This window comes from Equus przewalskii, chromosome 17, assembly GCF_037783145.1.
Source record: "Equus przewalskii isolate Varuska chromosome 17, EquPr2, whole genome shotgun sequence".
NCBI lineage: Eukaryota > Metazoa > Chordata > Mammalia > Perissodactyla > Equidae > Equus > Equus przewalskii.
Genome location: NC_091847.1, coordinates 59,759,906 through 59,779,247, shown reverse-complemented (window position 1 = coordinate 59,779,247; position 19,342 = coordinate 59,759,906). Strand labels below are relative to the sequence as shown.

Genomic DNA, 19,342 nt, shown 5'->3' with positions numbered 1-19,342 from the left:
CAAAGAAAGACAAATATTGTATGACCTCACTTATATGTGGAATCTAAAAAAGCTGAACTCATAGAAACAGAGAGTAGAAGGGTGGTTACCAGGAGCTGGGGGTTAGGGGGAATGGGGAGATGTTGGTTAAAGGGTACAAACTTCAAGTTGTAAGATAAATAAATTCTGGGAAAAAATATTACACAAACAGTAAATGATGAAATTAGACATGGCCATTGTAGCATTTATTCCTTTTTATCCTCATCATACCTTTTACTGAATTCCACCTCTGTTTTTTTCCCATGACAGGAAAAGGAGGGAAATGGAGAGAGAAGAACTAGAAAGAGGAGAAACGGATGGGAAGGCAAAGGGAATCATCAGAGAGACAAATGTGGAGAGAATCAAGAAGGCACAGACAATATGGGCAGAAAAGCAAGACTAGTAATTGCAATTATAAATTAAAATGCTGAAATAACACTACGCATACAGCATTTTAATGGACATTCTACCCATTTAAATGAGAGGAAGGAGGAGGGATTGGGAGGTGAGGGGAAAAGAATATATCAAAGAAATCCTTCCCCTTCTGCCTCACTTTCCCATAGGCTGACCTTGATTTCTCGCCACCAGAACAGGTGCCACAGATGTTTAATCCTACAAGCTGGTGGTATGTCCCCAATCTCATGTTTGTACAAATATTTTACACAAAGTTTTTTCTTATGATGAACTCAACTAGACCTAAGTGCGGACACCAGAAGGAAGCATAAACAGAAAAAAGGAGCATTTATCTTCTTATTGAAGAGCAAAATGCTTAAAACTTGACGATCACCAGGGAAGAGAAACCAGACAACTGTATTGTGTTTCAATTCTTTTGTTTACTAGTACCTGTCAGGGCTAGTCTGGCTGCTGCTCTGAGCAATTCACTCTGCTTTAATTTTGTCATTATCTGTTTGTCACGAGCCTTGGTCTCCAATTATGGTCAGGTCATTGTTTGTCACCTCTTATCCCTATTTGGAAAGTTTATAGATCGATAGTCCTGAAGCACTGATTTTTAATAAAGTTAAGTTCTTTTTATTTTCTGCTTTTTATGATTAAGAGATGTTTATTGAGGAGCACAGAGACTACCGTTTAAGTAATTTATACCAAAGGCACCCAATATCATGACAGAATTCAGGATGTGGTGGGAGACTGGCAGGTGGGAAAGGAGAGACAGAGAGGAATAGTTGGCAGGACCCGTGTGTATCATCTTCTCAGTTTAGAAGCCCATATGGTGCTTCATAATGCTCCGCTCAATTGCCATATAGTTTTAGTCTACATCCTATTAAAAATAAACTCTATTAAGAGCATTTCAGATAACTTATAAGTCTCACATTATAATTCACAAGAATTTTTCAGGAAGAGTGTTTTGAATTTAATATAGATTGACCTTGAAAGATAAATTGAGACATCAACTTTTTTTTTTTGCAAAAGAACTTATTTCTGAAACATGTTTCCACTATTTAAAAGTTACAAATTAGGTGTCTTTGGTTAAAATAAGGTCAAAACACAATTTTTTAAAATTTTAAAATAAATTTTTAAAGTGCAAAACAGAACAAAATGTAACAACACCTCCTTCAAAAAAACCCACAAAAAACCACTCTAATGTCCATAACGGAGGCATGCCCTCTTCCTTTTGTAGCTTGATGTATAAAAGGCTGAGTTCTAATTTTAAGCCCTGTGGATGAACTACCCAAAAGAAATGACATTCTCTGAACTTTGGAATCTTGTAATCTGGTTTATCTGATGAGATATAGCCACAAGAGCAATAGTGGCTCACAACGATGGTCAGTGATGTACTAGGGGCTAATCTTACAGTTAGAGCAGCGTGCTACTTGGAATTCATCATACCAATCTGTAAATTCTCTTTAGTTTTCAGGATAATTTTTGGAAAATGTAAATAAATCTAATTAAAGGGACTAGACTTTATTTTCTATAATGTTATTGATATTTTTATATCTGAGCTATTTTCACTATCAACATTTTATCTACAGTCAAGTTACAAAGCATGACTTAGGTGGTCTTCAATATTCACACTGACTATGTCAATGTAACAGAGCCACCTGGCCCCTGATGGCTATCCTCCTTACTGCCCACTTCTTCCTGGATTTGTAACTTAAGGGAAATGGAGCAGCTGCCTTGAACAGACTCAGAGCACACTCACAAAAACACAGACTCCTACAAAAGCCAAGGGAAAAGGAGATATGGAAGCAATGCACATCAACGATAATTCTTACAAATGTACTCACCCTCTGATTTCCTTTATCATTGCCCTGTTAAGTTCTGGCTTTCGGACTTGGAGACATGTGCTTATTTTCACTAACATGATTTCCCCCTAAAAGATAAATATATGACTTTGGCAGAGAATTCAAAACAAATGTGAAAATTGAGAAACATCCAAGTTATTATCTTGACAATTGGCTTTTATACACTAGTTGGACATCCTCAAGAACCAAAGATTTATCATCCATTGACGTAAATCCACGGTGTAGAAATTCTAAAGATATGCCATGGAACCAAGAGATTTCTATTCCCAAAATAGGCATTGTTATTTTATTGCCTAATAGAATAACAGAACATGCCTTAAAGGATAAAAATGAGATTCATAAGAATCTTGAATACTAAAAAATACAAATAATAAAATAATTCATCAAGACTTAACACTTGGAATATATCAGATATTATATGTAATTTAATTCATTCTGTTTGAGCAAAATGAGAATGAGACTCTTTGGCAAATCAAATATTCTAGTTAATAGATAGTAACAATGTGTACATTATTTTAACAGTTTTTTAGTGAGGTCATTATTACAAGCAAAATGTTATAAAATTTGAAAAAATCTGCATACAATAAATACGCTTAAACTATGTTTAGTTTTTCTTCTGTGATTCCAAAGTTATGTCAGGGTTATTATACGGACCATAAATTATTTCCATCCAGCAACTAACTAGCACGGTCTTCAATAAATATTTATTGAAGAATAAATATGTGGAAGTGGATTCCAATATGATTCTGTTGGGAAAATGAATGGCTAACATATTACATAGTATATGTAGCATTTACATTGGACCTTACAAAAAGGTTTAATTTGTACAGAATGTTAGATATTTTCATACATTTCCAGTGATTTTTTTTTTTACCCCAAATTTACCTGGTAAGTCTACTTGGTAGTACTTCAGAAAATTTGGCATTTTTTTCTAGTGTCAAAAAGAAATTTGGCCTTAAGGCACACACATAGATACATCCGTCAAATAAAGGATCAAAATGCATCTACTTTTCGTTAAATTGAACAGTTAAAAAAAAATCACAAAATATGTTATTTTGAAATATTTAAGATTGAGCTTTTAACTTAAACTACCATTTTTCCTAAAATTACATAGGTTTACATATAAATTTGTAAAAGGCAATTGGAAAAGGCAATGCCTGATTTTAAAATAATCTAATAAAAGCAATATTTCTTATAATTACATAAAATTATTAAACTAGGTTAAGATATCTTCAGCAAATGTTTCTAAATTCCCGACATAAAACTCTCAAATTAACTTTAATTTTGGTACTTTGGACTTGGAATTGATAGGTTTATTAGTTGAAAAAGGGATTTTAAAATCCAGGCATAGCCTTAAGCCAGTCATTTCCTGCTCTAGTCACATAAAGCTTCATTCGCAACAGTTAATTTGGGATTTTTAAACTTAATATTTCCTTTTCTAACATGTGAAGGTAATTAAGTCAGAGCAGATTTGCCCATAAATATTCACTAGGTAACAAAACATTTTCAAATTTTCTTCTATGTTCATTGCATTAATACTTCATTATCAGTTAAATTAATTAAATATGAACAAATATAGACCTAATGGTCAGCCTGGAATGGTTTTAAAATAATTTAGATGTGTAATTGTTTTTCATAAACATTAGTAGAGCATGAGTCTCACAAGAACGGTCTAAGGTTGGTAGGGCAGCTTTTCTTACATCGCTTCAATATTACACTGATAGCTCCCACTTTCCTTCAACCAAGGACCCCGGTGACTAAGTTACACGCACTATCTCTCTGAAACTTCATGACAACCCAGTGAAGTAAGTTCTACCATTAGTGATACTTTGTGGCTAAGAAAACTGGAAATATTAAGTAGTTTCCCCAAGGTCATTGAGTTGGTAAGTGGTGACACTGGAAATAGATCCAGGCTTATCTTTACCTCTCCTGGCTTATTTATAGATTAATAAATCGAAATATAGAAAGCCTAAGTGTTTAGATCACTAGCAAGGAGAAGGGCCAGAAGCTGAACCCAGTTACTGTGAACCCAAATCCAGCGCTCATTCTACGCTACCATCACGCTGTGCTAAATTCTTGTGAAAGTCTTTATAAATCTAACTTGTCCATTTAAATCATGTGAGGTTAGCAAGGGCTTTCAGTAGGTCTAGATTAGAAATTGTTACTATATTTTGATCTGCATTTACCCTCAGATATAAATACATCTTATTTCTGTGATTTCTGATATTATAGTCAATCAGCCACCCTTTCTTCCCTTCTTTGTTTTTTTCATTAGATCATTCTGCAATTATATCAGGGGTTTTAGGTAACAGTAATGAGGAAGGCAGTTGGATTTTCTTGCATGTAATGAGAATAAATATACAATTAAGTAATGAATATTCAGTATTTTAGAGAGCTTATCGCGGGGGGAGGTCCTGTGCACATATATCAACACACTTACAGTACTACAAGTATGTAGTCATGTATTTTTTGTCGATGTAAATTAAGAACATAAACACATAGGTATATTCACTGTATTTATTGAAACTACTTAAGTGGATGAAGAATCTTGTATTTTGACAAAATCTGTGCACATCTGAAAAAAATGTAAAACTGTGCAAGATCACATTTTGTTATTTTTGAATATAAAGAATATGGTCTTATTTAAACCAAAAAACTCCTTTTCTAAATTTTGAAAATATAGAGAATTAGTAAACTCAGACACTATTTGTTTTAAGAAGTATTTGCTATACCTCAGTGTGGCCAATTTAATAATTTGTCAAGGTTTTGAAGTGGGGGAGATTAGTCCCTTGCAAAATAACCTTCCTTTTTTGAATCCTTGTCTCCCTCTTCATGTACCAAAGCCCTCATGCCATCTTATGGCTCTCTGGCTTCTTTTAAGAAATGATTTGATGTCCATAATTTACACCTTTGTAGGACTTTAGGTCAATGCCTTACTTCTTCAAGAATTATTTGCATTTTAATACTTCTAAGTAATGCTACAATAAAAAGCTTTCTTCTCAATGGAATTTTAGGGACTATCTAGCACATGGGAGGACATATTTGAAGGGAGGAAAATGACTTTTTCATTTTGGTAAGGAAGATTGGCCCTGAGCTAACATCAGTTGTCAATCTTCCTCTTTATACTTGAGGAAGATTGTTGCTGAGCTAACACCTGTGGCAATCTTCCTCTATTTTGTATGTGGGACACTACCACAGCATGGTGTGATGAGTGGTGCATAGGTCTGTGCCTGGGATCTGAACCTGTGAACCCTGGGCCACAGAAGCAGAGTGCATGAACTTAACCACTACCCCACTGGGCCAGCCCCTGGAAAATGACTTTCTGAACATAGGTGAACCACCTACTCCATATCTGCATAAAACTGACCATGAAATCAGTAAATCATGTGATAGGTGTTTTCACATGTGCTTATCAAGAATACATTTTACTGTCACTAAATGTCTGCTGTCTGAAACTACAGTTAGACTATTCACACTAAACTATATGAAGAACTTGGCACTACACAGAGGGTGTGTTCAATGTGGAGTTTGCATTGAAAATGTGTTCAATAGTGGAGTAACACAATGTTTTTATTTTTCCTAGCAAAATGAAGACCATAAGTATGAGCCATGATGTATACTAAAAAAATATATATATGGCTTTCTCCAGCTAACAAACAATGAATCAAATAATTTCATAGATAGCTTTAAGATAGAAATATTATTTATTTTTATTTTACTGCTTTGAAAGCTGGCAGAATGAAAAATGTTCCATTTGGGGTAGAAACTCTCAGAACTTTGGTACTTAACTCCTGGGCTGCTTCTGAAAGCTCACTGTTTGCTCTGAGGGCTCAAAACAAAACTAATGCAAGCCTACTGTTTGACCTAAGAGCTTAGGGGAGGACAGAGAAAATCTTAAAAGCTCCCAAGTATTTGTGATGGCTCTGCAGCCTCTTCTGCTTTTAACCTGTTAAGGGATGTATTTTACAGAATTTAAGATTGATTCAGACAACGCGGGAATTCATCATGAGTAACATATACCATTTTTATGGGACGGATCTCTATTTGCTGATCTTGCTAATGAAATCCTTTAAAGATAGTGTGGATGCTTTGGCCATTTCTAACAGTGGACATTGATTTTGACATGATCTTAGGCATGGGGTTGGGGGAGAAATGGTTGGAGACATGAATGTTGGGTCTAGCCATAATTCATTACTACTGCAGGTGCAAATCTTAGCTTATATGATGTTGATGTTTGATTTTACTGAACAACTTACTTTTTACCACTTAAAATTAAAATGTAGTTTTACAAAATTCAACCCCACATGTAATTGATTCATCTAGCTTTAACAAGCTTTGTAAAGCACAGTAGAGGAGTACTACACCTAAAATACTTCCAAAGAATATTTAGATTTAAAAATATTCACATTTATTAAAGTTTTTCTCTTGTGTAGAGTCTATATTAAGGTAACTATTAGATTAATTTTGGACGTCAAAGCAAAACACTCAGAATGAGCCAAATAACTGAAGATATTTTGCTTGTATTGCATGGAGCAAATAAGAATAGAGATGGAATTGAGTTAAAAAGAGGTAAAAAAAATATTGGAGAAGAAAAAAATAAAATCTAAAATTCTCCAAATTAGTGGTTTATGAAGAACAAACTGCATGCCAATATCTTTTCATACATGTATTTCTTACTCTTCACAATATCTATGGAAGGTATTGTTCATGCGTTTATTTAACAAATATTGGTGGAGCACTGACTTTATTCAAACACTGTCCTAGGTGCTGTGGACATATCAGCAAGCATGAGAGACATGGTCCCTGTTTTAATGGAGCTTACATTTGAGAAGGAGCAACACACCATAAATAGGTAAATATAGGGTGATGTGATTGGAAGTGTCACTTGAAGTGGACTGGTATTTTTGGTTGGATGGACAGACCAAGAAGCCTGGCAGCAACACACATTCGAAGACGTGAGGAGACAGGTGCTGGTGGAGGGAATAGGAATCTCAAAGGCTCTAAGTCATAAAAGAGCTTTGTATGTTTAAGGAACAGAAAAAAGGGCAGGTGGCTGGAGCAAAATCAGTGACATAATATCAGGGGAAGAAGTCATTCAGAGAATAAATAAACATAAAACAGAGCCCATCACTCTCCTGTTCAAAATCCTCCACAAGTTTCCCATTACACACAGAACAAAATCCGTGAACTTTTCTGGGGGCTCCAAGGTTCCACACGGATATGACTCCTGCTATCCATCCAACCACTAATCCTTTAGTTTACTTCCCATCAGTAACATACCTCCTTGCTGGCTGCCCAGTTGGCCAAGACTTCCCCAGCCTCAAGATGCTTTTATTTGCTGTTCCCTCTGCTTGGGATTCTCTTTCTATGGATATGTACTTGGCTTCTTCATTTTTTCATTCATTTCATTTTTCATTCTCTGCTCAAGTGTTACAACCTTGACGAAGCCTTTCCCGAACATCAACATAAAATCTAATCCCCTCTTATCCCTCTCTTTTCCTTTACCCTGCTTCTTCCAGCTGCTATGACTGCATAAGAAATTATATCAAAACTCAGTTGCTTAAAACAACAATAATCATTTATTATCTCTCACAGTTTCTGTGGGTTAGGAATTTGAGAGTAGTTCTGCTGGGCAGTTCTGCTAGGGTCTCTTAGGAAGTTGCATTCAGACAGTGGCTGTGGCTGGGGTCATCTCAGCCTTCATTCACATGCCTAGCACCTAGTTAGGGAAGACTCAAAAAGCTGAGGACTGAACAGCTGGGGCTCCTCAGCCACCTTTCTCTTTCTCTCTAGGGTCTCTCCAGCATGGTGGCTTCATGGTAGTCAGAACTCTTACATGGTGGCTCAAGGCTCCAAAGGCAAATGTCCTGAGAGAGAGAGAGAGCCAGGCAGAAGACATATCACCATGTATGACCTAGGCTTTGGAAATCAGGCAATGTCACTTCTGCTGCATTCTATTGGTTGAGGCAGTTACAAAGTTTACCTAGTTTCAAAGGAGTAGGGGTGATGTAGGCCTTGCCTCTTGATGGAGAAGAGTCAATATGACATTATAAGAAGAACATATGGGATGGGATATATAGATATATATATATATTCTCCAATGTTTGGAAAATAAAATATGTGACATTGCTTTATGCTTTCTCCAAAGCAGTTTTCATTCTGTTTATTGCCTGTGTCCCTCACTAGAATATAAGCCCTATAAAGGCAGGGCTCTTCAATGTCTTCCTTGCTGTTGGTCAATCTTCTTTACTACCCAAATCAATGATTAACATATATTAAGCACTCAACATTTTCTTTTGTTGAATGAATAAATATTTCCTGAATCAGTGATCTATGAAGCAATGGAAGTATGATGAAAACTAGCATTTTGGAGATGGAAAAATTTTTCATAATATTCTGTGAGCTGTCCCAGAAATGTAGTAAGAGAACAAAATATCCTAAAATTATCCTAAAAGTGAGTTGGTTTTCATGATATGCGCCTAAACAGAAAAAGAAAAAAAAAATGCTTCTTTTATAACATTTGGAAAAACTATAACTTTTTAATGACTTTATACTTACTAAAGTCTCAGTTGCTACAAATCACAACAGCGTGAGAAGTGTAAGTTTATGTTGTAATCTGCTCACGTGTACCGATTATAACATTGCGAATGGCATATTAACCTTTCAGTCACATCTCTACAAATGTCACCATTTAGCTCATACAACATCAATGAAGATATGCAGGGCCCTACACTCCCTATTTTTGACTGTTACCTTACCATTTTTAGTGGGCCTAAATTTCCGCTTTTTTAAAGGTAGACTGTTGACATCCGGAAGGAAAGTATTTCTTGGATCTCTACTGAAAAGACTGTAATTTTATGAAGCTAAGAAATAATCATTTGAAATTCATCCTCCATAACGCTCAGTCTAGTCTTTTGTGACCCAAACATGGGAATGTGCCGTTAGGTTGCCCTCTTAATAATAAGCCTCAAGGACATGAGAATCATTATACCAACAGAAGTGGGTGATTTTTTCATTCAAATTGAATACAACAGTTTGAAAACCAATCGAAAGGTGCAGTTGAGAAATTAATTATATACCACCAGCTAATGTATAGCCATTTAAAAAGATGTTGCAAAAGAGACGGCAAAAGATAATTTTTTATAGCTAACAGGATTACCTAACTAAAACTCTAGATCATTAGCTAATGAAGTTATGCAGAAATATAAAATAATATATTATAAAATATCAATAGTTTTCTAATAAACAGCAATGATTAGAAGACATAAAGGGAAAACAAGCAAGCATAAGAGCAACAAAATAGAAAACACTTAGGACTGGAGACAAGATGTGCAGGAATAAACTGAGAGAGAAAGCTATAAAGAATTTCAGGAGCAAAGTGATGAAATTGTCACTGGTGACCAAAGTATAGAAAACTGCGAGTTCCTGTTTTTACCACCAGAATTTACCGTAAGATCATCTGTTCTTCGTCTGTCGCAGAAAGAAAATGTGCCGCCCAAGAACACAGCCAAAGCTATTAAGGTGACTTTTCAGTCACCTCTGCGGGATCCACAGGCGCTCAGGATTTTAAGTCCTACCGCGAACAGCAAACCGAGGCTTGTTCTGCTCTGGCCACCACGGGGTTAAAAGAAAGTCCTCAAATCTGGACCCAGACAGAGAACCAAAAGTTCACCAAGGAAGTGGACACCAGAATGACCAATGGAATTCTCTAGAAACAAGCAGTGGCGGATGCCGAGCCCCCTCCAGCGGACATGAATTTTGAAGATCCGCGTGCAGCGGCCTGGCCCGGCTGCCCTGGTTGCCCGGGTCCCCAAGCTCCCCGCAGACCCGGGCAGTCTTGAACCCCAATGGCACCTCCCGGGCGACTGTTTGGCAGCCCTGAGCAAGCACACGAAGAAAACGTTAGTTCTTATCGCTTAGATAAAAGCATACCTGCACCTCCGAAATCCTACAAGACCCTCTCCGGGCGGCGCCCAAGGCACAAGAGAGGATCTCGCAGAGCCGCGCGGGGAGAGGAGCATGTGGAGGAGCCCCACCCTTCCGGTCGTGGAAGCTCCGCCCCCGGCCCTCCGAAGGCTGCAGGGGCCCGTCCCCAAGTCCTCACAAGGAAAACGCTCAGAGCCAAACGGCCAGCTCCCGACGGAGTGGGCCCAGCAGGCTAGAACTGGTCGTCTCTGACAATGCCGCCTGCCTAAGGCCGTCCCCGCGGAGGAAACTGGGGAAGAGACGCGGCCTCGCAAGTCCCGCCAAGAAACGGGAGGCGGGAGAGAACCCCCAAGGAGGAGGAAGAGCGTCCGTTCCCTCTCCCGGGGTCTCAGCCTGGACCGGGCCCAGCCGGACGGCCCCCTGTAACCCGCGCGGAGGCGGCGGAGAGGCCCGGACCCAGGACACCCGCGCCGAGGCGGCCTCGCTTCCCACACAGAGGGTACTGCAGCCTCTCAGGCGACACACCTGTGACATGGACCCGGGCGGGGAGCCCGGGAGCGGCGCGTGAGGAGGGAACCGCAAAACCTTCAGGCGCACCGGCTTCCAGCAGCCATCTGGGCTCGCTGGCCCGAGGGCCTCGCCCGCTGACCCGGTGCTTCCAACCCTCTCCTCAGCGGGGCCCAGAGCCCGCCCGAGGGAGGAGGTTCTAGGCAGCGGCCAGAAGGATTACCTGCGCAGTCTGGGCCTCCTCGTTTAAGGGGTCGCCTGGAGGACACAGTCCTTGGGCCTCAGGTCCGGCCCACTGCAGAAACACAGCCCTCGGAGGCCTGCGCCGCGCCCGGCCGAGACCAGCAGTGCGCACACGCAGACGCGTCCTCCGGAAATCCTCCTGAGGTGAAGCCAGGGGAGCTCGACTTCTTCCCAGCTCTGGGTGTTTCTGTGCCAGGTCTACCCGCGTGTGTCATCAGGCCGGGGGCCGTGGTGCCTGTGGGACACCCATCATGGACGTGCTGCGGGACAGCCAGAAGGACGTGGATGAGGTAGTGGAAGCGACCCAAAAGGAGAAGCTGCTGCTGCAGAGCAGGGGCGAGGAGCTGCCTGTGAAGAACCTGGAGATGGGAAGATCATGGACAATCTGAGCGGATGATGTATCAGGCAATGAAGGAGGCTCAGAAACAGAAGGAACTTGCCAAAGCGGAAATCCAGAAGGTTCTGAAAGAAAAAGACTAGCTTACTGCAGACTTGAATTCCATGGGAAAAATCTTTCTCTGACCTCTTCAAGCAGTTTGAGAAACAGACGGTGATCGAAGGCTACCTCCCGAATAAAGGATGGCTGAAGAAGTTTGTTGAGGGTTACATAGTAAGAATTGAAAAGGAAGGCCAGAGATACCAAGCGCAGAAGGCCCAAGCGGAAGAGAAACTCAAGCTGGCAAACGAGGAGATGGCCCAGGTCCTGAGCAAGGCCCAAGAGGAGGCCCTGGCCTTGCAGGTGAGGATGAGAAGGAGCAGAGGTGCATCCACTTGCTGGAGAAGATCGCTGAGCAGAAGACTGAAGAAGCAGTGCACTGACCAGAATCTGTGATGACCACATTTCCAAGATGGAAAAGATCTGACATGGAAGTCTCTGACCAATGTCTGTCTCTCCCTCTTTCTGTCTTTGTGACTCTCTCTTGGCAGGTTGCATGTTCTCTCTTAACCTCAACTTGTTTTTAAACTAGATTGTTTGAAAAAGAAGACTAAATAAAGCTATCCTTTAGTTAAAAAAAAAAGGAATTTTAGAGTACCAGCTTTGGAATTATGCTTATCCAGGTTTAATCCTGACTCTTGTCATGTACCAGCTGGAGGGCTTAATCTCTCTGAGCTCAGTTTCCTTATCCTGAGGAACATGGAAAATGGATATGATATTTGAAATATTGATGTGAGATTGACAGTGTATGCCTAGCAAAAGCACATGTAAGTAATATCTATTAAATGTAATTTAAAATGCACCAAAATCTTATTAATAAAACTATGGGATTTGCAGAAGAGCAGACAAATGGAGCAATAAAATAGCACAGATGCATCAGGGACAAATACTAGTATATATAAAAAGGTATTTTTTGATAAATTGCATTGTCACAATACAAATCAGTGAGGGCAGAATAAAAATTTCAATAAATAGTTCTAGACTATAGGTGAAATCTTTGGGGAAAAATAGCTACAGGAATACTTTTCCTGTATATGGAATCTGTATATAGAATACAGATAAATTCCTTACACATTAGAGCGTTAAACATAATGAAACTCTATCAATTAGAATAAAATTTGAAGTCAAGGCGTATATGATATTGACGTGGGAAAAAACCATGAAGGCAGAAGAGCAATAGCAGAAGCGCAGAGAAGAGCTGGACAGATTCAGCTACATAACCAATTAGATCTAAATGACAGTAGAAATGTAAACAAAAGTAAATTACAAATGGTAAACAAGAAAAATATTTGCATCATTTATGATAGGCCAAAGGTTAATATAAATACGTATAGAACATTTACAACTCAATAATAAAAATTATAAATGACCTCAGAGAAAAATGAACAAAAAGTGCAGGAAGTAATTTATTAAAGTGGTACAAAGAGCCAAAAAAAATTAATACAAGAAATCTCATTAATAGTAAATTCAAATTAAAGACATTTTTGCTTATCATATTGGTAAATAATTTCAAAGAAAAATATGTAATATCCATTCCTAGTTAATGTGCCCTGAGATTGGAATATTCTTATATTGCAGATAAGGAAATAAATTGGAGTAACTGTTATGGAATTTATACTAGATTTATAACCCTTGACACAGTATTTTTTGTATACAAATTTGTTCTTAAGAAATAGAGATGCAGACAAGCACTGATGTGCAAAAATGTTCGTTAGAGGATCATTTATAATAAAAGGAAATTGGACAAAATAATTAGGGATGGGCTAAATCATGGTAGAACCAAATGATGGTATACTATGTGGCAATTAGATGAACAATTTTCAAGAAAAGTTAAGGGAATGGGAAATGTTCGTAGTAAAATTTTAAAAGGATAAAGGAGTATACAACTTCATAAACCTCTATATCATAATCTAATTTTTAATCGTTATTTTCTCTCAGGGATTATGGGTGATTTTCACTTTTTACTTTGCATTTTTCAGTATTGTTTCAAATTCTCTGTAATAATTATATGTATTTTTTTTTATTCAGGAGATGTGCAGAATGCTGCTCTTCACGTCATATTATGTAAGTGAAACTATAAAATGCACATGCAGATGGTCTCAACTATATAAATAAAAATATTTATTTTTAAATCATTTTAAAGAAAATAAAAAAAGAAAACAGCCTGAAAAGAAAGAGCTTTAAGTCTGTTTGGCAAGCAATGGACAACCTGAGAAAGTTGGACTGGGCACTACGTGATCAGAGCTGCAGTTAAGATGAATCAGTTAGGAGGTTCTAACAGCACCTGGGGAAAGGTGACTCAGATTAGGTTGTTGTAGAGAGAATGACCAGAAGAGGTTGATATTGAGTTATTACCAGCGATAGAACTGGAAGTACCTGGAGACTGGAAGTAGGGTATAAAGGACAAGTAGGAGCCAAGAACTTCAAAGATTTCCTGAATATAAAAAATGCATGCAACTGTTGTATAGAATTTGAAATAATACAGAAAAATACCAAAAAAAAAAGCACAAAATAAAAATGAAAGTGCGAAATTACAGAATCATGGCTATTTGGAGAAAAAGCTGGTTTGAAAGAGATGATAGGTTAATTGAGTTGAATTTGTGCCAATAAAATGTTAAAGATATATTCAAATATCTCCCTTAGTTTTCATGATGTGTTATATGAACATAGTAAAAAAAATCAAATAGGAGAGAAAGGTACACATTATTATCAAATCTTCTACTGAATTTTTATAACTACTGCAAGTCTTACTCTTCAATACTAACCACCTTCAATTGTTTTCATTTTTATTTCCTCTGGTGATCAATTCCATATCTGTGGAGCTCAAAACTCGGCATCTTGATCTGTCAACATCAAAGACTATTTGATGTCTCCATACTCTGAAAGACCAGGAGCTTGTCCTCTCTTCCTAATTTTTTAAGTTGAATGGTTATTTTTGGATCCTATTGGTAACAATTGTAATATATTACACTTACGCTTTCATAAGAAGTTTACCCTTAAACTTCTATATCTTGATTGGTCAACTTCAAAGAAAATTACTGAATTCCCCACAATATAAACTGAGAATATCAGTGATTATAAACTTCTCTCCACCTCTCATTCCCCTGTATTTCTCCCAATATCTGGCAGCTATCCCACCACTTTTATTAAGATTCAGAACACTTATATTTTCTTCTGTAACTATCATAAAATAATTCATGTTTTGCCTAGAGATTGAATTCTAAGAACTGAAAACTGATAAACAGCATTTGATAATATTTATAATTATGTAAATATTATGGATATAGAACATATTGCATGTTTGGGATCCATTGAGAAAGAAAGACAATTTTTTTGTTTGCTTTTTAAACAACTTTATTGAGGTATTATTTACACATCATAAAATTCATCCCTTTTAAGTATACAATTCCGAGATCTTTATTAAACTTATCAAGTAATGCAATTTTCATCATACTCCAGCTTTAGAACGTTTTCTTTACTCCAGTGAGATCCCTAATGTCCATTTACAGTTAATCGCCTTTCCTGACCCCAGCCCCAGGTTACCGTTAATGTACTTTCTGACTCTCTGGATTTGCCTTTTCTGGCTTTTTACACTTAGAAAAATGGTTTTAAGATTTATACATGTTGTTCATTCCTTCTTCTTGCTAGATAGTATTCCATTGTTTGGGTTTACCGTATTTTGTTAGTCATTCAACAGTTGATGGACATTTGAGTTGTTTCCACTTTTTGGCTATTATGAATAATTCTGCTATGAACATTTTTGTGCAGGTCTTTGTGTGAACATATGTTTTTTATTTCTCTTGTGTAGATACCTAGGAAATGTAATTCTGTATTTTCTAGACCAGTGTACTCAAAGGAAAATGTCCCAATTATCAGGACCATCTGGAGTTTATTTTTCTTATATGTCATCAATTACTTTAAATCATTCCATGTTTTAGTTTGGTTTACAATCTAACCATGTTTTTTTTGTTCAGATCTTTTTCCTCTAGAGATTTAAAATAATTTTTAAATTAAATATTTTACAAATACCAAAAGACATAAATATATTACCTGTAAACTTGTATGTTTACACTCTGCTTAAGAAATAAAACACTTCCAAATCAGTTGAAGAAGCTTATGGATTTCACTTCAATAGCATCCCCCTCTTTCCTTTCTAGAGATTACTATTATCCAGAGTTTAGTGTTACTCATTCCTGTGCATTTCTTTAGTCTTTTACTAACTACATATGAATTTCCCAATTAGTGAAAAAATAAACATAATTATACTGACTAAATTCTTACTGGATTTAATTTTTTTTCTCAGCATTATTTTAATGAGATTTATCCATGTGTATAGTTTTTTACGGCGTCAAACTTTTTTTTTTTTTAAAAGATTGGCACCTGAGCTAACATCTGTTGCCGATGCTTTTTTTCCTTCTTCTCCCCAAAGTCCCCCAGCACGTAGTTGTATATTCTAGTTGCAAGTCCTTCTAGTTGTGCTATGTGGGACGCTGCCTCAGCATGGCTTGATGAGCTGTGCTAGGTCCACGCCCAGGATCCAAATGGGTGAAACCCTGGGCTGCCAAAGCAGAGTGTGCAAACTTAAACCAGCCAAGGGGCCGGCCCCTGCAAGTCATACATTTTTACTGCCATATTATATTCCATTTTGTAAATATGCCAACATTTACCTATTTTCCAGTTAATAGGAAGCTAGGTAGTTAAAAAAAAATTTTGCTACTATAAACGTTCTTGTGTATGACTCCTGCAGTGGACTGAATGTTTTTGTCCCTCCAAAATTCATGTGTTGAAACTTAATTCCTAAGCAGTGGTAATAGGAAGTGGGGCATTTGGAGGGGCAGTTAGGTCATGAGGGTAGAGCCCTCCTGAATGGGATTAGTGCCCTTATAAAAGAGACCCTGGAGAGCTCCCTTGCCCTCACTGCCATGTGAGGCCATAGCTGGGAAGATATCCTTCCACAAACCAAGAAGCAGGTTCTCACCAGACACTGAATCTGGCAACACCTTGATCTTGAACTTATCAGCTTCCAGAATTGTGAGAAATAAACTTCTGTTGTTTATAAGTCAACTAGGCTCTGGTATTTTATTATAGCAGCCTGAATGGACTAAGACATCTCCTTTACATACGTAGGAAAGTATTTTAGAGTATGTGCATTTTTAACTTTTCTAGATATTGACAACTTGCTTTCCAAAGTGAATTTTGCCAGCACTCAACACCAACAGTAAATAAAGTTCCTATTCCTCCACATCCCTCCTAGTATCTGGTATTGCCAGATCTTTTTTTTCCTCCCCAAGTTATTGTGTGTGGAAAGGTGTATCTATGTGGCTGCATTTAAATTTCATTGAATACTAGTAATTTTTAACACCTTCTATTATGCTTGTTATTCATTTATGTTTCTGCTTCACTGGTTTTATTGTTCATATTTTTATCCATTTTTATACTAACTTGGTTGTATTTATCTTACAGATTTCTAGAAGTTATTTACGTATTTTAGGTATGAAAGCTTTGTTGGTTATGTTATATGCATTGCAAATAATTTTCTTAATCCTCTTTTGCAGGATTTTACCCTCTAGGGTACATGACAGGTAAGTTTACTGTCCAGTATAATAAAGACAATGTTTTCCTCTGGAGAAAAAGTCTGGCATGCTTACTGCCCATTGTAAAAATCCAGATTCCTTAAGCTTAAGGTTCCTCTCCTATAATGCAACTCACTGTGTGTGCAGGTGTCATCTGGCTGTCTTCATGTCACCTTGTGGGAATTGGAGCTCAGAAAAACTGCACAAAAATGCATGTGGCTACTACTTTTGGTGTGAGTGGTAAATACAATTCTTTGTCCTTGACCCAAGAATGTCTTCTGTCGGCAACCAGGAAGCTATGGAAAGCTTGTGTAAATGGTGAAATCTTAGACCTTTCAAGTTCTTGACATCTTATTGTATCTATTAATAAGATAAGGTATATCAATTTTGTTGATCTTTAAAGAGCCAGCCAATGATTGTCTCTATTATTTTTCTGTTTTCTATTTCATTGATTTCTGCTCTGATATTTATTTCTTTAATTATTTTGTGTTTAATTTGCTCATCCTCTTGAAGTTTCTTAATGTGAATCCTGAAGTCATTGATATGAGATCTTTGTTTCTAATATAACTATATATTGCTATAAATTTTCCCCAGGTACTGCTTTAGCTATATCTCACAGATTTTGATATATTGTGTTTTTATCTTCGTTCAGTTAAAAATACTTTTTAATTTCCCTTTTAGTTTCTTCTTTGACCCATGGATTATTTAAAAGTGTATTATTTAGCTTGCAAGTATTTGGGAATTTTCTAGAGATCTTTCTGTTACTGATTTCTAATTTAATTCCATTGGGGTCAGAGAACATATTTTGTATGATTTGAATTATTTTAAATTTATTAAGACATTTTATAGCCCAGAAGGTGATTTCTGTTTGTAAATATTCAATGCGCACTTTAAAATATGCTTATTTTACTGTTGTTGAGTGTAGTGTACCATAAATGTCAATTAATTCAAATCTATTGATAGCGTTGTTCAGATATTTTATACCCTTAATGGGTTTCTATTTGTTTTATTAATTTTTAAAGTGAGGAATATCAAATACTAGATTATATGACTATAATTTTGAATTTGTCTACTTCTCTTTACAATTGTATCATTTTTTTAATATATTTATTTTTATGTTTTTGAGGAAGACTAGCCCTGAGCTAACATCCATGCCCATCTTCCTCTACTTTATATGTGGGATGCATACCACAGCATGGCTTTTGCCAAGCAGTGCCATGTCCACACCTAGGATCTGAACTGGTGAACTCCAGGCCGCCGAGAAGCGGAATGTGCAAACTTAACCGCTGCACCACTGGTCTGGCCCCTACAATTGTATCATTTTTGCTTCATGTATTTTTTGCTGGGAAAGATTTGCCCTGAGCTAACATCTGTTGCCAATCTTCCCCTCTTTTCCCCTGCTTCCCCAAAGCCCCAGTACATAGTTGTATATTCTAGTTGTAAGTTCTAGTTCTTCTGTGTGAGCTGCCACCATAGCATGGCTACTGACAGACATGTGGTGTAGTTCCACACCCAAGAACTGAACCCAGGTGGCCAAAGTGAAGTGAGATGAACTTTTAACTGCTAGGCCGTTGGGGCTGGCTCTGCTTCATGTATTTTAAAGTTTTGTTATTATGACACCTTCATTTTATATAGGCACACCTGTGCATTCAAAAATATGCTTTTTTAATTTTTCCAAAATTTGAAAATGCTTTTTGGCCTGAAAAATTTTAGAATATCTAGTCTGCCATATTGTTAAAAATTCATAGTTTTTCTGAATTTTTTCTTGTCAACTAAAAAATAGTGTGCTTTTATTTAATTAGCAAAATAATTAATCTTTTTAGTTTGTTAAGATTCTTTTTTTTTTCCCGAGATTGGCACCTGAGCTAACAACTGTTGCCAATCTTTTTTGTCTTTCTGCTTTTTCTCCCCAAATCCCCCAGTACATAGTTGCATATTTTAGTTGTGAGTCCTTCTAGTTGTGGCACGTGTGCTTCAGCGTGGCCTGAAAGTGATGCCATGTCTGAACCCAGGGTCTGAACCAGCAAAACCCTAAGCCACTACAGTGGAGTGGGCATGAACGTGACCACTCGGCCATGGGACTGGCCCCTGTTAAGATTCTTGATAAATTTAATCTATTTTTTTCTTGAAGGCGTCTTTTTGGATCTGTTTGGTTTCTTGTTTTAATTTGAACTAATTTCTTCCTAACCCTTCTTTACAATCGTTAACCTGGGATTTTGTTCTTAATCCTTGTGGCTAGGTTAGCTACATGTCTATAATTTTAGTCACTAATTACTTTTTTGTTTTTCAGGTATACTGACTCATGTAATTATTTTAGAAGAGTTTTGAGTAGCATGCTTTCTTAATTTGGTGCTTCTGAATATGTCATCATTTATCTT

The 19,342-nt window shown here is 37.3% G+C and overlaps 1 pseudogene; it reads left to right on the top strand.

The window, feature by feature from the left end:
* Positions 1 to 8,821: 8,821 nt before the first annotated feature.
* Positions 8,822 to 11,936, top strand: LOC103553223 (transforming acidic coiled-coil-containing protein 3 pseudogene; annotated as a pseudogene).
* The last annotated feature ends 7,406 nt before the right edge of the window (positions 11,937 to 19,342 follow it).